The sequence below is a fragment of the Schistocerca piceifrons genome, chromosome 8, assembly GCF_021461385.2.
Source record: "Schistocerca piceifrons isolate TAMUIC-IGC-003096 chromosome 8, iqSchPice1.1, whole genome shotgun sequence".
Classification (NCBI taxonomy): domain Eukaryota; kingdom Metazoa; phylum Arthropoda; class Insecta; order Orthoptera; family Acrididae; genus Schistocerca; species Schistocerca piceifrons.
This window is the reverse complement of record NC_060145.1, coordinates 408757722-408769859: the sequence shown is the minus strand read 5'-3', so window position 1 is coordinate 408769859 and position 12138 is coordinate 408757722. Positions and strand designations below refer to the sequence as shown.

The 12138-nt window shown below is 43.2% G+C and overlaps 1 protein-coding gene across 3 annotated transcripts in view; it reads left to right on the top strand.

Annotated features, from left to right (window-relative positions):
• LOC124711634 (protein HIRA-like) overlaps nt 1-12138 on the top strand; it is a 237620-nt gene that overhangs the window by 87199 nt on the left and 138283 nt on the right. The window lies entirely within an intron of this gene.

Sequence of the window (12138 nt, the reverse complement as noted above, 5' to 3'; positions counted from 1 at the left end):
TGTTCTTGACACCAGCCTGTAACCAGGGGTCAGTGAATGCACCTTGCTGGTCTCCAGGTGAATAAACCATGTCTGTTCAGTCATCTGTAGACTGTGCATCTGGAGACAACTGTTCCAGTGGCTGCAGTAAGGTCCTGAGCAAGGCTACCTGCAGTACTCTGTGGCTATTTGTGAGCACTGATGGTGAGATATCAGTCTTCTTGTGGTGTCGTACGCTGTGGACATCCCGTACTGTAGCGCTTGGGCACGTTTCCTGTCTTCTGGAATCATTGCCATAATCTTGAGATCACACTTTGTGGCACACAGAGGGCCTGTGCTACGACCTCCTGTGTTTGACCAGAGTACAGTCGCCCTAGTACTCTACCCCAAATAAGATCATCAATATGTGTTATTTGAGCCATTTTCAAGACACAGTCACCATTAGCATGCCTGAAAACGTCTGCGCACTTACTTGGTGCACCGTACTCTGACATGCACCAACACACCTCTGTGTATGTGACTGCTGCCAGCGCCACCGTGCGATGACCGAAGGTCAAATGCACCGCATGGTCATACCCCGAGGTGATTTAAACCCACAAACCACCCACCAGAGCGTTGTTTCAGCAAGTATCAGCATCATCCTTAATTTATGAACATGAGTGTAGTATGTAATAAATTATGAGTCTGAATTACTGACCATTACTTACATTCAGTAGGTGAAATGTGTATTACTGCTGATACACACATATAAAAGAGTGACTCACTACCTGGCTCTTGGCATTAATAGTTTCTCCTTGGGAGAGGAGAGGGAAGGTTGGGAGAAGGTTTAATAGAAAAGGCAGTGTAAAAAGGCACCATCTATATTGAGCAGGGTTTATACACTTCGGGACAACTGGAAAATCTGGGAAAAACCCAGGAATTTTTTCATCCAGGGAGAACCTTGAATTTTTAGAAATCTGGAAATTTTTTATTGTTTTATTTCTCAGTTAAATTTTTGTAATTTTAGCTGGTAAGAACTTAATGCAGCAATGAATCTATAAATGAGAGAATAACACCAAAATAAAACTTTAGTTGCATAGAAAATGTGCAATTTACAACAACAAAACACAGTGCTTGCACATTTCTCTGCTGACAGTGAAATGTGTCAAAAGCTTTAGCACGAATCCCATGCAGTACTTTGTAACAACAAACTGCTTTCGATGAGCATGACATCACAACTGTTTGCAATTCTAAAAGTTTGTGGAAAAATATTACAAATGGTGGTGTGAGAAGCTTTAGTTTTCAAAGTAAATTTCCTTTTAAGCAAGATGAATTGTGTTATGTTTGAGGGAGTGCAATGAATTTCTTAAATCACAGAATGTTTGACTCACATTCAAAACTTAACACTATGGGGACCAGTCACTTGGAAAAGTTTTGGACCCAGAAGACAAGCGATTTATGCCATTATTTATAATTTATCTGTGACATTTGTCTTTGATGTTTCTTAAAGGGTAACACGTGCTAAAAAAGACAAATCTTCAAGGTGAGTTTTTCATATTTATTTTAGTTCTTTCGTAGATTACAAATTATCAGTGACAATGGCAAATAAAGTTATCATCCTTCCAAAAAGAAGTATGAGATGAGGTCTTGAGCAATTTCACATTTAATTGGCTTTTCTGTGGAAAAATAGAAGTGATCGACGGAACATGTATTCAGCCAGGTAACCCATGAAATGTTTGGTCCACATCAGTGAAATTTATAATTTTGCTTGTCAGAAAAATTCATCAGCTGTACTTTAAACTGTGCTTTTAGGATCATGCATAACCACACCCTCATAAAAAAAAAAACTGCAAAAAATTTTTGACCACCAGTATTATATGTGAGAGCTTAGCTTTTCTTGTAACTGTACTGCATATATATCAATTTAAATCATTAACATTTCCTATTTGTGTGTTTGCACTAGTTAAACAGTGATGTTGCTATTTGCTGACGACATTGTGTGTCTTATGGTCCGAATATCTGCTGTCATTGGCTGGCGATCATGTGACACGAGCTACGATTGGCTGACAAAAGTGTACCAGGCAGTGAAATCTCAATTTCAGTGCTTTTGAAGTGCTGTATTTTGTGGAATTCTTGTTTATACTTTCATAATACTAAAATATGCACTCTTCGCGTCCTGAACACCTCTCCAAAATATGTAGGTTTTTGCTAAAATGTCAGGAGGTTCGCACAAAACCTTTACCATCCAAAGAATTGATAAATAAGTTTGACAGCTCTATGGGAATTTTACAGTTCCATGGGAAAGTATGTTGTCATTTAACACAGAAAAAATGTACTTTCATCCAGGAAAAAGTGTGTTTTTAACTGTAAAATTCGGAAATTATTATTTTTTTCTCTATCTTTTTCCACGTGTACACTCTGATGAGGTTGAGGGTACACAAAGCTCTGTCTGAAGCCTCACTACAATTGGCTCTCTCTCATTCTATGGTCTGAGAGCCTTGCCCAACCTGTCTCCTCTCAGCTGTGAGGAAGGAATTATTAGTGTGTCATTTTCACTGCAGTACTATATATATTGTCTGTGAAGATAAATACTCATCAGTGACGCTGTCTCATAATTTGTTGGTTTTCTTGTATGAATTTTGTTTTGTTGGTAGTATTGTCGATAAAAGTTTAGTTCACAAATGTTTTCATTATTGGAAGTTGGCTATTTCTTTGAGTAGCTTTATAAACTGTTTGGAAACTGAAGAATAAGGATGTGTGCTCCCATTCTCTGTAGCTAAATATGTTACAAGGAACACCTACAGATATTTCACAGAAAATATCAGCACTTCTATTGGGTACCTTTACCTTTCACATAAGTGGTGCACCATCACATAGACAGGTCCTGATGTGTTTATTTTCACTAAATGCATTAAAAGAAAACAAAGAACAGAATATGACTGCCTTACTTCAAATTGTAACACTATATTGTAAACTTTACTAATGTAGAAAGAAAAGTAATAAGACTAATAGAATTTAAATTAGGTTTATGCCCTTTTTTCCATAATTCTTTCTAATGGTTCGTTGCTGTCTTCTATCTTTCCCTATCTTCCCTGGATCTTTATATATTTATATGACTGCTACAGTCAACATCCTCTGTAAACTGTTTTCAGCAGTCTAGTCTATGTTTGCGCCTGCTATTTTTCCCCTTTACTGTTCATTCCAGCACCAAGTTAACTGTTTCTGCATTCTGTAGCAGTTGTGCTATTATGTCCATTTTTGTAATGTTGTTTCATAGAATTTGTTACTCACTTATTCTTTTTAATACTTCGTTTTACATTTTGATCTTGCCATTTAATTTTTAACACATCTTGAGAGAACCATTTTTCAAATGCTTCCAATTTCTTCTTCCCCAGATTTCTGATGATACGTATTTCACATTGTGCTCCATACACACACATTCAGGAACTTTTTTGTTTCCAATGGAATATGTGCTGCAGAGCTCTCCTATTGCAGAAAGCCTTCTTCACCTTTGTCAGTTTCTTTCTGATATCTTTCTTAATGCAACCTGTCTCTGTACTCTTTCTTCCTAGACTGGAGAATTCTATCACTTCTTCCACTCTGCATTGACTTCATATTTGCTTTGTTTATCCTAAAGCCATATTCTGTGCTTCCTGTACTGTCTGTTCCTTACAATAGATCTTCTAAGTCTTCCTTGGTTATGGCAAGGTGGTGTGCGAACCATAACATTATCTGTTCTCTTTCGACTTTATTCCTCTTCTGAAATTGTCTGTCACTATTTCATTGTTGCTTTGATGTACTAATTGCAAAACAGGTGTGAGAAGCTGCAACCTTGCCATACACGCTCCCTAATACTTCCCTGTCTTGACATTCCATGTTTATTTCTCCCACTTGGCTTTTGCACATTTACAATTAATTCTCCCATCTCTTTACTTTAGCCCCCAGTCTTCCAAAGATTGTGAACTACTTACTCCATTTTATATTTTTGAATGCTTCCTCTAGGTCCACAAATGCTAGGAAGCTATCCTTATTTTTTCTCATCTGCCTTCCATTATTAAACACACCACCACAACTGCTTATCTAATACATTTTGTCTTTCTGAAGCCAAACTGTTCTTTTTCCAGTATATCTTCAGTTTTAGTTTCCACTCTTATGTACATTATTTTGCTCGGCAGTTTACAAGTGTGACTTGTCCGACCTGTCATCTGACACAGTTGTCACATTTATCCATATGTGCCTTCTATGGTAATGTGATGGCAGTACTTGTCTGGAAGTCTCATGGTAAGTAACATGTATCATAGATTTTTTTTCCATTGCTGGATGGTTGCCTGTTTCCATTGTCTTTGATTCCGAGCAACCCGGTACCGTAGTGTTCCAGGCACCAGCTTCATGTCGTCAACCCTCTCTTTTGAGATCTTCCAGTACCTTGTTGCAGTCCCATTGCTCCCAGTGAAAAATTCTAGAGTCCACATGCTGTGATTTTCACTGTGTCTTCACTGTATCTATCTAAATTGTTTTTTCCTTTTCTCTCCACTTCCACAAAACTACTCTACATTTTTTACTTTTGATGTTTCTCAGTGCTTCAGATAATTTCCCCTTAATAGCATTGTATCCTAAATTTTCAGTATTGCTTTTATTCATATACTCCTTTTTCATTCTCTTCAGCTTCAATCTGTTGTTTATCACTACCAGATTATAGTCTGAGTCTGTTTCACACCTGAATATCCTGTGTAGACCAGGATTTATTTCTAAATCTTTCTCTAAACATAATGTAGTCTACTTGATATCTCTCTTTGTCTCCTGGTCTTTCTTTTGTGATTTTGGTAATGAATGTTTGCTATAAACAGTTGAAACCTATGACAGAAGATTTAATCAAGTGAACATCAGCAGCTGAGGAATGTGTTTATAGAATAAAAATCCACTTCAATTGCCTGTGATTCCTTAATTTATTCCATGATTCGTTTCAAAGCCTAAAACTTTATCTTTAGGTGCCACCAAGTAATTATGGGAACATACAGGAATTGTATGAAATAAAATTGTCATAACTTCTGAAATGTTTGCCTTAGGATGTTCAAAATGGATGGTCGGCTGCGGGGCATGATGTATGCACATGGCTTGGTTTAGCTCACTTGGATGGGTTCATCAGTAAGCAAAATTGGTTCATCTGGGGGACTGAGAATCTGTATTTCATGACCAAGAAGTCTCTTCACCCTCAGTGGGTGACTTTGTAGTGCGCAGTGTCCAGTTATGGTATAATATGTGTGATATTTCTTGATGGCATGGTGGCTACCGAATGGTACGTGAAGGTTTCGGTAGATGATTTCATTCCTATTTTGACAACATGTGGTTCTTGCAAGACGGAGCATGACCTCATCGAAGCAGGAGAGTGTTTGATGTCGTGGAGGAGCACATTGAGGACGACTGCATTCTGGCTCTGGGGTACTCAGAGGCCACTGGCATGGGCCTTGATTGGTCGCCATATTCCCTGGATCTGAACACTGGCAACTTCTTTTTGTGGGGCTATATTAAAGGCAATGTGTACAACAACAACCTCAAGACCTTTGCTGAGCTGAAAACAGCCATTCAGGAGTCTTTGACATCATTGATGCTCAGGCACTTCAATGGATCATGCAGAATTTTGCTATTTGTCTGCACCACATTATTGCCAATGATGGCAGGCATATCAAACATGTCGTAATCTAAATCTGAATATCTGTACTGACTTTTACATGTTGAATAAAGTGTGTGTACAAATTAATTTACATTTTTTTTCATATAGTTCAATAGTCACCACCCTGTAACTACCACACATTTTTGTTCCCATAATTATTTGTTGGCACCTAATATGGAATTTTATGCTTTGAAACCGGTCGTGGAAAAACTGTACTGCTCATAGTAACTCTTGTTACCTACCTTTCTGTTCATAATCATGCCAATACCCGTTATACCATTCATTGATACTGTTTATATTGTACCCTACAATGATTTGACCAGACTTCTCTGGCCCCTTTACATTTCATTTCACTAATCCCCATCACTTCTAACTTTAGCAACAGACCCCCAGGGGGCTCACCACTCTTTGGTGGGTTTGTGCTTGGCTACCACAGGGCCCCAGTCTTTACAGCATTTTTACCTTCTGTGCTGCATGTTTTTCCTCTTGCTATTCTTTTTCCCCTCCCTTGGGGAACATGTCTCTGGTGTTATTGAGAATGTTCTGCTCCATTTCCTTTCTCTGTTTCCCTTCTCCTCTTGTTCCTCCGCTTTGGCGTTTGAGATTCCTCTTTCTCTTCTTCCTCCCTGTGTGCTCCTGAAGGTCGGCCCATGCATCTGACTTGTAACAGGTGACTGCGTAACACGTAATTCCCAGCTCTGGGTTGACAGGTAGGGTTCGCACATACCCCCTGGTACATGCCAGGGCCAGGAAGGGGTGATTGCAGCTCAGGCAATCTTCCCAAATTGCTGATTGGTCCCTCTGTCAGGTGTTCAGGAGGTGCAACCTGAGGTGTGAACAGTCACCTAAGGTGGGTGCGCCCCCTAGTGAAGGGGGCCCCCAGTTGGAAGGAGCATGCCATCAGAGATGCTGGCAATCATGGGGGATTTTCTCACAATTAATCAGTCAGCTTCCCAATCAACATCTATGATACGTAAATGTAATGAGGCTAATGATTCAAAGACCCTTACCCAGCACGACTGTTCCTCATGGTCTCACGTACTGAAGACGGTTTGTCCTTCGCCATGGTAAATCTGTTTATTATTCAGAAAGGTGCTGATGCAATTGCTGGCCCTGTGAAATCCTGCTCTCGTTTACAGAATGGCATTTGGATTTTGGACACTACATCTGATTCTCAAGCACAAATGCTTGCTGCCTCGCTGCTCCATGGCTGCCCTGTTTATGTCAGTGCCCATAGAACTTCGAATTCTTCCCATGGTGTAATTTACACCAGGCTGCTCGACTGTCTAACCGAGGCCGAAATCCAATCTTACCTATCTGATCAGGGTGTCACTGCCGTCTATCATGTAATGAAAAAGGTTGATCCCTCCTTACTGCCCACCCGCACCCTTTTTTCTCACCTTTGATAGAATTGTGCTTCCATCCAAGATCAAAGCAGACTATGAAATTATCACAGTTCGGCCATACATTCCAAAACCTATGCACTGCTGCCAGTGTCATCATTTCAACCACACGAGATCATCTTGTCGACACCCAGCCAAATGTGTAATCTGTGGTAGGGATGCGTACAAGAGCGATTGTCCGCCTCCTCCTCCCCGCAGTATCAACTGCAGTGGCAGACATGCCGACTCCTCTTGGGATTTTCCCTTGTATCTTGATGAGCAGGCTGTCCAAGAGATCCGGGTAAAGGAAAAAGTGCCTTACCCAGTCACTTGCAAGTTAATGACTAGTAACAAATCCTGTGTTCTCCTGTCTGGCGCCTATAGTTCTGCTCTTGTTATCCCTCGCTCCATGAAGGGCATGGCCACGCAGGCATGCAACCTCAAATTCAGTTCTGAGGTAGTGAAATCACCCAGTGTCAATGTAGTATCGCCATCCCCCCATCCAGCTGTGCAACAAGTCGTCAAACTCTTGCCTCAAGGGGTGAAGCCACCAGCTACTTAACCGGTAGGCCAGAAAGGACAGAAGGAGTACTCCCATGAAGACTTCCTCCGTTCCTCCAGTGGAACAACACCCGAGTCTTCCTCTAACTGGAAAGGCTCAAGTAAGTCCACCAAAGGTAAAAGGTCTTCTCCTTCACCAACTCAAAGATCCTCTACAATGGTGTTGCCACGTGATACGTTAACCCGGCTAGCCTCCATGTCGCCAGTGCTCACCACCAACTGTTTTTCAGTGTTGGACTCCACAGACCGACAACACAATCAAGCTGATGCTTCTGTGGACCCCATGGGGCAGGATACTCCTGCTTCTGTGCCCTGTCGTAGTCTCTCTTCACCAACTGTCACTGGGCAGCCACCGAGGTTACACCCCTTCGTCTCTTTCTCATCATTACACTCTTCCAATGCAATGTTCGCGGCCTTTGGTGCCACAAAGAGGATTTACAGCTGCTTTTAGCATCACAGCGTCCTCTTGTACTCTGCATTCAGGAAACGAAATTGCACCCTCACACCCGCATTGAGCTTTCACATTTCTTACCAATTCTTTTTGACCTTCTCCCAGAGGTCAGCATTCCATCTCATGGGGACATTATGCTGCTCATACGGGATGACATTCATAGTCAACCCACCTCCCTGACTATCCAGCTTCAAGCTGTTGCAGTTCAGCTTTCCTTTCCCTACCTGATTTTTTTCCGTCTGTACCATTTATGTCCCTTTGTCATTCGATGTCACCAGGGCACACTTCTTTCAGCTTATTGGGCAGCTACCTCCCCCATTTTTATGACTCAGTGACTTTAATGCATGTTATCCCCTTTGGGGTTCTCCCAGGACCTGTCAGAGAGGTGCCATCTTGGCTGATATTCTTAACCAACTTAACCTCTTCTGCCTTAACACTGGAGCATACTCTTTCCTTTCCGACTCCTTGCACTCCCATTTGGACCTATCCTTCTCCACTGCCAGCTTGCCTATCGTCTTGAGTGTTCCATTCTTTCTGACGCTTACTCGAGCAACCATTTCCCATGTGCTATCCATTTTCTGACTTGTACTCTATCCGCATGCACACCCAAATGGTAGCTTACTAAGGCTGACTGGCAGCTTTAGTCCTCCCTGGTGACCTTTGAAGAGCAAGATTTTCCCAGTTGTGATGACCAGGTGGAATTTCTCACAAACATTATCCATACCGCAGCAGAACATTCCAATCCTCACACTTCCTCTTTACCAAATCGTGTTCCAGTCCCTTGGTGGACTGAGGCATGCCGTGATGCTCTCCGCATTTTTAACCACCATCCTAATGGCAAACTGCATTCATGATAACCAGATACGTGCAAAGTGTCATAGCAAAAGAGCTTGCTGGATTTCATTCACTAGTTCTTTTAACAGTTTCACCCCTTCCTCTCTCATGTGGGCCAACCTCCAATGGCTCACTAAGATCAAGATCCATTCCCCAATTTCCAACCTGAAAGTAGCAGACGACATCAGCGTGGACCCTAGTGCTATCTCCAACACCTTGGGCCACCATTTTGCGGAACTTTCGAGCTCTTCCCACCCTGCCTTCATCCATGGGAAACGAGCGGAGGAGGCTCTGGCGATAACCTTTCTCTTCTCCAAATTGTGAGTTCTACCATGCCGCCTTTACTATGAGGGAGCTAGATCATGCTCTCAGTTCATTCCAATCCTCAGCCCCAGGGCCAGACGCCATCCACATTCAAATGTTGCAGCATCTTTCTCTTGCTGTAAAGCACTTTCTGCTTAACACATACAACCACATCTAGGCAGAGGACACATTTCCCAGACACTTGCTTGAAGCCACCATCATACCTATACCTAAACCCGGTAAGGACAAAAACGTTCCTTCTACCTACCACCCCATCTCTCTTACCAGCTGCATTTGCTAGGTGATGGAACATATGATTAATGCCCTTCTGGTACGGTGACTCGAGTCTCGCAATTTACTGACGAGTGCACAGTGTGGATTTTGTTACTTTGGCCACCCATGTCACGAATGGTTTTCTGCAGAAATCCCAGACTGTCGCTATGTTTTTCGATTTGAAGAAGGCCTACGACACCTCCAGGAGAACTGGTATCCTCCATAGTCTCTGCACGTGGGGCTCCCATGGCTGCCTGCTCTGTTTCCTTCAGGCATTTTTAAAAGACTGAGTTTTCAAGGTGCGTGTGGGTTCTGCCATGTCTGACACCTTTATCCAGGAAAACAGTGTGCCTCAGAGTTTCATCTGGGGTGTTGTCCTCTTTGCTGTCACCATTAATCCTATAATGGCTTTTCTCCCACCAGGCATCTCCAGCTCCCTTTTTGTTGACGATTTTTCCATCTGTTGCAGTTCTCCATGGACCTGTCTCACTTGCAGTTCTCCATGGACCTGTCTGATGGAGCGGCATCTTCAGCGATGTGTTGATCGTCTTTAGTCGTGGAGCATTGACAATTGCTTTTGTTTTTCCACTGACAAAACCGTCTGTATGAATTTCTGTCGACGTAATTGGTTTTTCCCACCATCTTTATATGTTTGGCCTTTTGCCCTTTTCTTCATTGAAACTACAAAATTCCTCGGGCTCATGCTTGATAGGAAACTCTCTTTGTCCTCCCATGTGTCTTACCTGGCAGCCCGCTGTTCTCAGTTCCTCAAAGTCCTACGTGTCCTGAATGGTACTTCCTGAGGTGCTGATCGAACACCATCCTCTGTTTGTACCGGTCCCTTGTCCGTTCGAAACACGACTATGGGTGCTTTGTTAACGCGTCTGCCCTTTCATCCCTCTTAATGCCGTCTCAACACTATCCACCATTGTGGCATCCATTTGGCCCCGGGTGCCTTTTACACTAGCCTGGTTGAGAGTTTAACAGAAGCTGCTGAACTACCACTGTCCTACCACGGTGACTTCCTCCTCAGCAGGTATGCGTGCTGTTTGTCTGCCATGCGTAGCCACCCATCCTATGCCACCTCCTTCAATGATTCCTGTGATGGCCAGTGTGGGGCGCGTCCCTCTTCTCTGATACCTCCTGGAGTCCGTTCGGCTGTTGCTACAGCGGCTTAGCTTCACACTACCTGCAACTTTCCCGGTGGGTGTGAACCCTTCACCACCTTGGCTTTGTGAAGCAGCCCATGTTAACCTTGGCTTTCATTTGCTTCCTAAGGACACTACTCCAGCTTTGGTCTATCACCTTCAGTTTCACGACCTTCGCATGGAACTTCGCAATAGTACCTTTGTATACACTGATGGCTCTTGGACTGACCATAGGGTTGAATGTGCCTTCGTCATTGGCACCTGTGTCTTTCGACATTGGCTTCTGGTACACTGCTCAGTATTTACAGCCAAGCTCTTCTCCATTTATCAGACCACGGAGTACATCCGGCAACACAGCCTTTTCAATTGTGTCCTCTGCTCAGCCTCACTTAATGCCCTTCAAAGTCTATGTGCACTGTACACCACCCATCCCTTAGTGCAGTTGGTCCAGGAAAACTGTCACCTGCTCACTCTTGGTGGAGCAGTGTGATATTTCTGTGGGTTCCTGGTCATGTTGGTCTGCCAGGAAACGAGCCTGCTGATACTGCTTCCAAGGCTGCAGTCCTCGTACTTCAGTCCCTCCAATGGTCTCTGTGTTGCTATCTGTCAGGAGGTAGTGTCCCTTTGGCATCGTCAATGGTCCTCCCTTCATGGGCGTATTAAGCCTCTCCCAGCAGCTTGGACAACCTTCTCTCGGCCCTTCTGCCGGGAGTAGGTCATTTTAACTAGGCTGCGTATAGGGCACTGCCTTTTTAGCCATCGTCATTTGATAAGTGGCGCTACCCCACCACTTTGTACACATTGTGCCCAAGTTGTAACTGCCTGCCTCTTCCTTATGGAATGCCCAATTTTTAACCGTTTATGTTCCTACTTGGGTTTGCCCTCATGAGTTATCGGCAGTTTTAGCAAATGACGGGCAGGCTGTTGACCGTCTTTTACCTTTTACCCGCCAAACCAATGTGGCAAAGTCCATTTAATTTTTAGTTTTGGACTTCCATTTCTGTATGTTGTTGTTTTAGCCCTTTTTCCACGTGCCCCCAGAGGCTCGGCATTCATTTGCTGGGTACAGGCTTGGCGACCCCGGGGTTCCTGAGCTGTGGATCGGTAAGCACCAGCAGTCCCGTCACCTTAAGTTCTGGACATGCTGTTGCAACTGACGATCAGATGGTTGGAGGAATGGTCTCGCACCACAGGTTTTAAATTCTCATTAGAGAAAACAGTTTGTGTTGCTTTTAATCGTTCCTGCTCTCTGTTTAATTTGCCCGTTTTAAAACTAGGGGTACTGATCTCATTTTTAAGGAAAAGGTGAAGTGTCTGGGTCTTATCTTTGATGAGAAGTTAACATGGTTGCCACACCTTAAAGAAATGAAACTGAGATTTCTCAAGGCCTTAAACATCCTTAAATGTGTTAATCATAGGTCTTGGGGATCCGACAGAGCATGTCTGCTCCAACTTCATAAGGCCTTCGTGCAACCCCAGCTTGAATACGGATGCCAGATTTATGGGTCAGCAAGGCCATCATACCTTAAAATGCTGGATGCCATTCACCACGAGGGT